Source organism: Suncus etruscus, chromosome 5, assembly GCF_024139225.1.
Source record: "Suncus etruscus isolate mSunEtr1 chromosome 5, mSunEtr1.pri.cur, whole genome shotgun sequence".
Taxonomy (NCBI): Eukaryota; Metazoa; Chordata; class Mammalia; order Eulipotyphla; family Soricidae; genus Suncus; species Suncus etruscus.
This window is the reverse complement of record NC_064852.1, coordinates 73,298,221-73,307,242: the sequence shown is the minus strand read 5'-3', so window position 1 is coordinate 73,307,242 and position 9,022 is coordinate 73,298,221. Positions and strand designations below refer to the sequence as shown.

The 9,022-nt window shown below is 33.1% G+C and overlaps 1 non-coding gene across 1 annotated transcript; it reads right to left on the bottom strand.

Annotated features, from left to right (window-relative positions):
* Nucleotides 1-1,449: 1,449 nt before the first annotated feature.
* Nucleotides 1,450-1,552, bottom strand: LOC126009764 (U6 spliceosomal RNA). The gene has a single exon (XR_007495975.1). It is a non-coding gene; the product is annotated as a U6 spliceosomal RNA (small nuclear RNA).
* Between the last annotated feature and the right edge of the window lie 7,470 nt (nt 1,553-9,022).

The following is a 9,022-nucleotide window of genomic DNA, read 5'->3' as shown; positions in this document are numbered from 1 at the left end:
AATATCACACCTAGTAAAATTTTCAATTGGGAGATATCTGTGGAGTAGGAAAACGAGGCATCTCTGATAAGAACTGGACTCTTTTTGGAAACTCTTGAACTCAAGAATGAGAAGAGCTTCAGTATTCCAAGACTTAGTTTTCATCCTTAGGAAAGACCATTCTAATAAAATTTTCAAGATAAATAATAATTAACCCTAAAATTATAGGAACATTTTTTTATTTTAAAGAATTTTATTTATTTTTCTATTTTCATGCTAGATATTCAGATTTGCTTGTCTGGCTACTCTAATTTCTGTGCAAATTTTGGTAACAGAGCTTTGTTAAAATGAATCTTGCTTTAGACTTCCACACAATTTCATACATTTTTTGCTTATGTTTTTAATTTTTGGAACACACCCAGTGGTACTATAAGGCTACTCCAGGAGACACTCTGGAGTGCTCAGGAACCATACTATAATGAGGATGAGACAAAGCCTACTGTTGGAAGATCCAGCCCTTACTACCTTGCCTTTACTATATTATTATCTCTCAGGTCCCTCTCTGCAGTTTCTTTTTTTTTTTTTTTTTGGTTTTTGGGCCACACCCTGTGACGCTCAGGGGTTACTCCTGGCTCTGCGCTCAGAAGTTGCTCCTGGCTTCTTAGGGGACCATATGGGACGCCGGGGGATCGAACCGCGGTCCGTCCTAGGCTAGCGCAGGCAAGGCAGGCACCTTACCTCCAGCGCCACCGCCCGGCCCCTCTCTGCAGTTTCTTATAGTTTGTTCGAAAACTGTAGCTTTCCTGTTTATGTATCCATGTTCATCTATTTTCTGCCTAGCAGGCATTTTTGAAAATCTCATTTTTGACTCACCTCTCAAAATCTCTTCTTCATTAAGCGATGATAATATTTGCCTGATTCTGTGTATTATTCATGCAGGATGAAGGTCTCAGGAAGGACCCGGAGGAAACATGTTTGTTTTCTGGGTTACTCTAAGCTGAAAGTTTATTAGTATAACTTAAATCAAATGATGAAAGGAGTCAAACATTAAAGGCAACCCTGACAGCTATTTAATAATAGTCTTTATTTTTGATTCTATTGATCTACTATATCTGTAACAGAAAAATTGTTTCTGATCTATGGAAAGGTAAAACTGAATATATGTCATATATAATAAATTGGGACTTCTTTTCCCAGTAGTGGCAATAATAGTGTTAAAATTTGAGGTTTTTTTCTTTCATGCTAAAGATACTGGCTTTTCTGAATCAACTGGAGTGATAACTCTTCACAAAAGAATAAAAAAATAATTTATCAGAGAATGGTAATAATCAAGCATATTTAAGTTTAAATAAGAAATTATTTTCAATATTTCAAATATAATAAGTTAGACGTATTTAAGGATGTTACGTCCTTTTTGTATAAAGTTAAAAATTCTACTCAGCTATTATTCTAGGAACCAACTTAGTTCTTACATATACACACATTTTCACACACATATCATCCTTGAGCAGGGGCCATGCTAATCTTCTCTGTATCACTCCAATTTTAGTATATATGCTGCCGAAGTGAGCACATTCACACACATATCATATGCAAACTTCTGTAAAAGTTATCTGGCTTTTGTCATCTTACAATTTATTATTTTTTTCAAAAATTATAAAAAAGGAAATTCTTAAAGAATATGCAATTAGAGCTCATTCTTCAAATTCCTAGTGTAACAATTTTCTTTATACAGAGTAATTTAAATAGAAACATGACAAATCTTCTAACAATAAAGCCATGCTTAATTTATTGCTTTTTATTTCAATAGTGCCATCAGAGGTCAGTAACAATAAAGCATCTACATCTGTACTATAGGGAGATTATATATGCACATATATAAGATACATTATATTTATATCTGCATATTCATTTATTTTAAAATACAGCTTGTCAAAAACAGAAATTTGATTTTATTAATTTCCTTTTGTAATTCTCCTAGCTGCAAAAAAAAAAGATATGCTTAAACTTATAAATATGGTCAAAGAAAGTAACCTTCACTCAGTCCATAAGCAGCCTGTTATCTCAACTTTCCCTTTCACTAGCTTTTTCTAGAGAAGACCCACTGTCTGTGGAAGGGATCCTAATCACACACTAAAAATGTTACCTAATTTTCTTTCTTTCTTTCTCAGTAAGCATGCATCCCTCTTTCATTTCCCTTAGTGAACATTGGTAGTTGTGGTCACTGCCATTAATATTGCACTCATATATTTTTTCTATCTGAGAATAATTCTTTTGCTCACACCATCTTATATATTCAAATTTCATTTGAATATAGAAACAATGGCCTCAATTATGGCTCATAAGCATTCATGATTCTCTTGTAATAAGGCGAAAAGGAGAGTCTTCATTTGTGAAGTGAAATTAAGCACAATCACAAGCCAGCACTAGACACCAGATTCCGCTAGAGGCCTTGAGTGGGCCCAGGAGTCCCCTTCAGAATTTCTACAATAGTCTCACCTACATCCTCATCCTCCTCTAATTAAACCTGCTTTCTTTAAGCACCAGTATTTCAAAAATTATCCTTTTCAGTGTTATTATTTTTTGTGTTAGTTGATTGCTAGTATGAAAATACCTGTAATTTGTATATGTTTTCTTAGAAAACTGTTAAAAAATGTTACATTGGGGTGAGCACCATTAGAAGTCGATGTGGTTCCTAATTATCATGCTATAATGTCTCTGGAGAAAAGTGTATTCTGAATTCCACAGAAGTGACTTGTAAATGAACTCTCCGCATATAATCCAATATGACCGAGGGGATCGCCTATATACATTCTTAGAAACCACTGTAGTTCCAGTTTCTTAAAGCCTCAAAAAACTCTGCAGCTCTGTATATAAATAAATCAAATAATTTCAGCTTACATTTTTAACAAGCAACATGTTATTTTGGGGAGTTTGCTCATTACCTGGCATAAGTTAACATTTAATTAGTCATACAAATCAGAGCTCCAAATTAATAGTAAAAATAAGGGAAATTGCACACAAAGAATGTAAAAAGGTCACATTTAAGAAAGAGAAGTGCAGAATAAAAGCACACCTATAAGAAATTTGACTATTTATTAAATGCCTGAGGACATCTCAAAAATCAGGAAATTATTAAAATTTTAGCAATTAGAAACATTTGTATAGAATATGGATAAGATATTGTGTGATTCTTTGAAAGAAACCTATAGTAGTAACTGTTAGTGATATCTTGATATTCCTTTTTTTTTTCAGTCAGGCTTCAGTTGCACAAAACAAGAAAAAAATCATAAAAGGTTTTTATTTTTATTTTTCCCTCTATTATAAACACTCTACCAGTTCTGTTATAGTAGTAATCCCTGTTTGAATTATTTTTATTTTATTTAAACCAGAAAAATATCTGCGAAGCATTATTATTTATAACTTGAGCATCATGCTGAAAAATGTCACTTGAATCTTACTTGAATTATATTTTTCTATATGAAAACAGCCATGAATTATTATTTTAAATCTATAGGATGCATCTCTATCAGCACTCATACAATAGGAAAATTTTGTCTTTCTCTCTCTATATATATAAATCTGCATTTTACAGATTATTTTTCTTGCTTTATCTTGATAAAAATGGCTCCCCCCCCACCCACACACACACATGCGCTCGCTCACACGCACAAAATTATGTGGCTGGCCTCAAAGGTCAATGAACACATTCATGCAGAAAGGCATGGATGACTATAGGGAACTGACTACTTCTTACCATAATAAGAACGTGCATATTTTGGCCAAGAGAAATTTGCACAAGGACATATTCTTCCACAGGTAAGCAAATTCCTGAGGTTCAAAGAGGAATTCAGTGAAAACGAGTTCTAACAGAATAATGCTGTCTAGTAAGGCTTACCTGGCAGTGCTGTTTGTGTTTGGTGGCAGACCTACACAATTGCTTTTGCCACCTCTGTGCCCCTCAAAGGCTGTCTGTCACCAGATGACTAGTTTCCTTTGCTTCAGGTATGAATCCCACAGCAGCTGATAGCTACAATGTAGTGAGGTGTCACTAAGCGTGGGAAAGATAAATGTCAATTTGGTGGTAGCAGAAGGAAGACATTAATGGATAACTCACTTAGAAGCATACTGATATTGTAGAAGGAATTGAGAAAGTAAAATAAAAAACTTTGGTTTTGCCTCATAGAACGTGACACCTATGAAAAGCATTTCATGAAATCTTAGAGCTTTGAATCTGCATTATATGAATGAAAAGTTCAAGTTGCATATTGTTATATAAATTTATTTTTGTAGTTTATAGTTTTTCTTAATTTTTGAAGACTCTGAATGTCCACACCCTTTACTTTTAAGGCACATGGAGAATAGGTTCTAGAATCTCATAAATAAGGAAACTTCAAAGGATGCAAAATTTAAAGTAGGAACTGGATTGACAAACAGTTAGATAACATTAGTGCTCTGATCCTTCAAATGCCTACCAAATAGAGGAATTATTAGATCCTTACTGACCTTACTTAGTTTTGTAAAGATAAAATAACAATTTATATTAATGTCAATTATAAAATGTTGGCAGTAATTAAATTAACTAGCTTAAAACTGGGAATAAAAAATGACTCACAGTAATTTCTCAGAATTTTTATGTGTAGTAGGAAAGACAAGCATTTTGTCAAATAAATCATACGAAAAAAATTAAAACATAATTTTCATCAATTTCTTCTTGACAATAAGGCTAATATGTAAAATGTAATAATCCAATTTATACTGTTTATATGTATACAGATTATAAAACAGGAATAAAAATCAGTTTACATATAAAAATTTAAACTCTCTTATTTCAGGACTATATTTACTTCACAGCAAGAATTTTTCTTACAGAAACTCCTTGCTCCTTGCTGATATTTTTATTTAGTGAGAACTAGTTAAATGAAAAAAAAGAATAGAGCGTGGTGCTCACCTTCCTTTTGTGTAGTAGATTTTATTTCAAGCAGTTAAAAAAAAAAAGAAATGAACTTTCTTTGCCCTAGTTTCTAAAAGAATTATATGCATTCACAAAATAGATATCTTTCTTCAAATATCTTTAGACTAAAAGTTCGTAAAGGTGATATATATTTAGGACTATCAGAAATGGTGGTTCATTTCTTAGTCAAGAAAGAAAAATATAAACGAATATTTATCTAAACTGCTCCAGCAAACCTTCATTTTTACTGAATAATCAAAAATTTCAGCAGTAACCCTATTTAAAATTCTCATAATATGATCTAGCAAAAGAAGGACTGTAACATGAAAAACAGAGAAGAAATTTAGAGACATAGGACAAGTCTGAAATTATTATTATTGAAAGAGTAGCACTGGCACTATAACATGGATACAAGCAATTAGTTTAACAGTGTGTGTCCTCCTGACAGTTTCTTTTCCTTTTCTTGATGTAATCAGACCCATTTCCTTCACTGTCCTAATTCATTGCAGGCTTCATTAGAATCACAGAGCACAAACTGTTAAGATGTCTTTTCTGCGTGGAACAGTTCTGTCTTCAACAACTCAACCAGCCTACAGACTCTTCGCATATTTAAGCTGTCGACCTGGGAAAAACATGAGCTCCTCTGTTATTTGTTCACTTTCTGAGTCCTACATAGTTCTGATTACATTGCAAATGGCTTGAAGCTGTCAAGGATAAATACAAGAACTAAAGAAACCATCATCACTCGGACTGGACAACAGAAAAACCGAGTCTAAAGGCTTCTTTGTTATCCATTACTGAAGCTTCTCCGTGCTTTATTCAAATTGTGCCTGCCTTATGGGTTTATAGGTGAACTCTTTTCTTTCTGTGTTTTGTTTTGTTTTAGTTTGTGTCATTTTCCTTGATATAGAAAATTTCTGTGTCCTGAAGAAATGCTTTCACCTGTGAATGAGGTAAACACTTGTGCACTGTTTTGCCAAAAGAGGGCAATGTTGCTGTTCAGAATTTCCTCGTTCTGTTCTCTGGGAGATGGTCCTGAGAACGGTAAATAATCGACGCTGTCTCTTCCCTTTCACCACAGACAAGTTTCCACATGTCTATGTGCTCTGTAGTTAATCAGGACTTTGTAACTATCTGTCCTATCTATTAACTGCATCCACTCCCAAATTGTTTAAAGGTTAACACACTTCACTCCATGCATGACTGGCACACACAAGCAAAATGCTCTCTGAAATTCTAAATTATTTCTTTCCATTTGCTAGAAATGGGTAGGTAGTGAAATAATTTAGAAAATTTTACTATATCCCTACTCTCAAATATTTAATCATCTATGAATCTGCCATGTCGATCACAGGTAAGTAAGGTGAAAATAAAAGGGAGATCAAAATACACCTGTTCATTTTCACTGATTTACATCAACGTTTGTCATCATCTTATTAATAAAAATATGATTAAAAATTAACACCAAGGCTTGATAATAATCTCAATAACTGGCATTCAATTTCTTTGAGGGAACTGAGGAGGTGGATTTCTCATATTTTGATTTAAATTATTTAACCCACAATGAATTCAGGCTTTTATGTAAGAGTTGTTTATTCAGGAGAGGGTGAATAAGTGATCATTTTTTTCTTTAATAAAATGTTGCATTTTCCCTTGCAGCTTATTATACTTTAATACATCATTTTATCCATTTAAGAATTGTAATTTCATAATTTTCTGGCATCACAATTTAGAGTTTCAATGGAAGGTTTGTTTGAGTAGCAGAATTCCTGAAATTTTTTTTGTCAAAGAAACATTCTCGGTCTATGTCAACATAGCTGTTTGTGTCTTTGCTTTCTGAAGCAAATTGGCAATGTAGCTGGATTACCATAGATTGTTACCAGACCTGCTTTTACATCTAATAAGTTTACTAGTTCATTTCCATTATAAATATATATATATATATATTTATAGTATATATGCACACATATGCACATAGCCATACACCTGTTTTTGTTTGTTTTGTCCAAAGTCATAAAGTTCACTAGAGGTAAAAAAAAGTATAGAAATTTTTCTTTAACAATAAGCAGTATCATATCATTTCCTAGAAACCACAAGTACTTATCAGAACTCAAGTTTGAAAATATGAAAGTTGCAGTCACTATAATTAAAAATACATTAAAAGAAAGGAGAATTGGGTGTGGAGTGGCAGTTTCTAAAGCAATGATGATCTTAAATGGGCCTCTTGGTCTGTTTTTCATTCTCCAAAGTGGTCTATGTTCTCATATTTGACTGAGTTTGAAAGATTTAAGTAAAATCTACTATCTCAGGAGCATCAATAAAACCCAAAGAAAGCTGTGTCTGCTGTAGATGGTTCCAGGAAATCCTTATTTAACATTGACTTAGTTTACTGTGGCTCGGCTTTTTCATTTCTTCTAAGTTAAAACCCGCCATCTCATTTCTGCTTCCTTCTACATCTGTCAGTATATGTACATGAGAAAGTCTACATTATTAAAAGAATAATAACCACATTGCAGGTTTCTAAACCCAAGATTGTATTTTCTTTCTCAAATATTCATTAAAAAATATAGATTGTATTTTATTGAAAGTGCTCTTTAATGAATAGTCTTCCTGTTTGCGTACAAGAAGGAGCTTCCAGTGCAATTCCCTGACAGTAATTGTGGTCTGAATTGAGAACATACAGTAACAGAGTGCAGTTAATGGCCACCCTGTGGATTGAGTGCTCCATTTTTGTCATATCTGGCTACTTTTTAAAATGCAGAAATTAGTTAGGCCAGTAAAGAGTTAATTATGTTCTTGTGTCAGGAAACTCTCAATGAGCAGAGAGGAATTCTTTGTCTTTAATGCAAAATAGAAAATTTGAAGACCCTGACAGATAATAGTATATAAATAGTAACAGAGCTGTGTGTGTGTGTGTGTGTGCGCGCGTGCGTGCGTGTGCGCGTGTGTTTGCGTGTGCCATTTGAAATGAGAGAGCAAGGGAACTCTCCAACAGTTAGCCCAAACATTAAGGAGTACTAAATGAATCAGAGACACCTTTTCACTTTCAGCTAAAATAAAATAACAGAACAGAACACCTTTCCAGGCAAACCTCCTCTTCATATCTCCCTACTTTAATTTTAATTCTTGTTACTTGCTATTTATTAACATGTACAAAACCACTTCCAATCCAAGAAACAGGTTCTTTGTGTGAATGTGATCCTGTCTATCCCATCCAAATAGGCAGGTTCATAAAGAGGGGAGTGAAATATCAGATTCTTAAAAATAAAATAAATATTAGTATTTTGTAAGATTTGAGATACATTCGAAGCTATATAATGAAATAAGTTAATTGTTAGAATTTGAGGAAACGAATTAAAATATGCATGTAAATGTACACACACATGAGCCTGGATGATAACTTTGTCATGGGCAATTTAAAAAGCAAAATGCTAACATACGCTACAACAGATATTTCCGAAACTTATCCAAGCTTTTATGAAAGGAACATAATATGTATTCTTAAAAATCTTCTGGAAGAAGAAAAAAATCCTTTAAAGGTGGAACATTTGATAAAATCCCTCAGCTAATATTTAGGGTTCCACACTGAGGATGTGTCAGTCAACCAGCTCTGCTCCATGGTTACCTTTACCTATCTGAAAATTCACTATGATGAATGTGCAGAGATGATCCACAACATTTTTAGTGAGCAAAGTTTTTTACTTCCTGTGTGATGCTTGTTTTATAAAATAATGATACATAGCAGTATTTCTCAAAAAAAAGATCAGTTGTTGAGGTAGCATGCACTGAAAAAAATTAATCAGAAAAAAAAATTTAATGCTTGTCCTAAAATTATTTAAATACATTATGCTTTCAATTTATTTGGTTTTACTCTCAAAATTGACTGTTTCCTGTAGATAGTGTGGGCTTTCATGCTCCGTTTAGAAGATGATCTGAGCAATGTCATATTTGCCTCTATAAGATAGGTGTCTTTAAATCACAATTGAACTGACAGTTTAGAAAAATATGTATGATTTTGTTAACTTAAAATATTTTTATTTCATATTTCAAATCTTTCTCAAATAGATTTTTTTCTTTCTACATCACTGT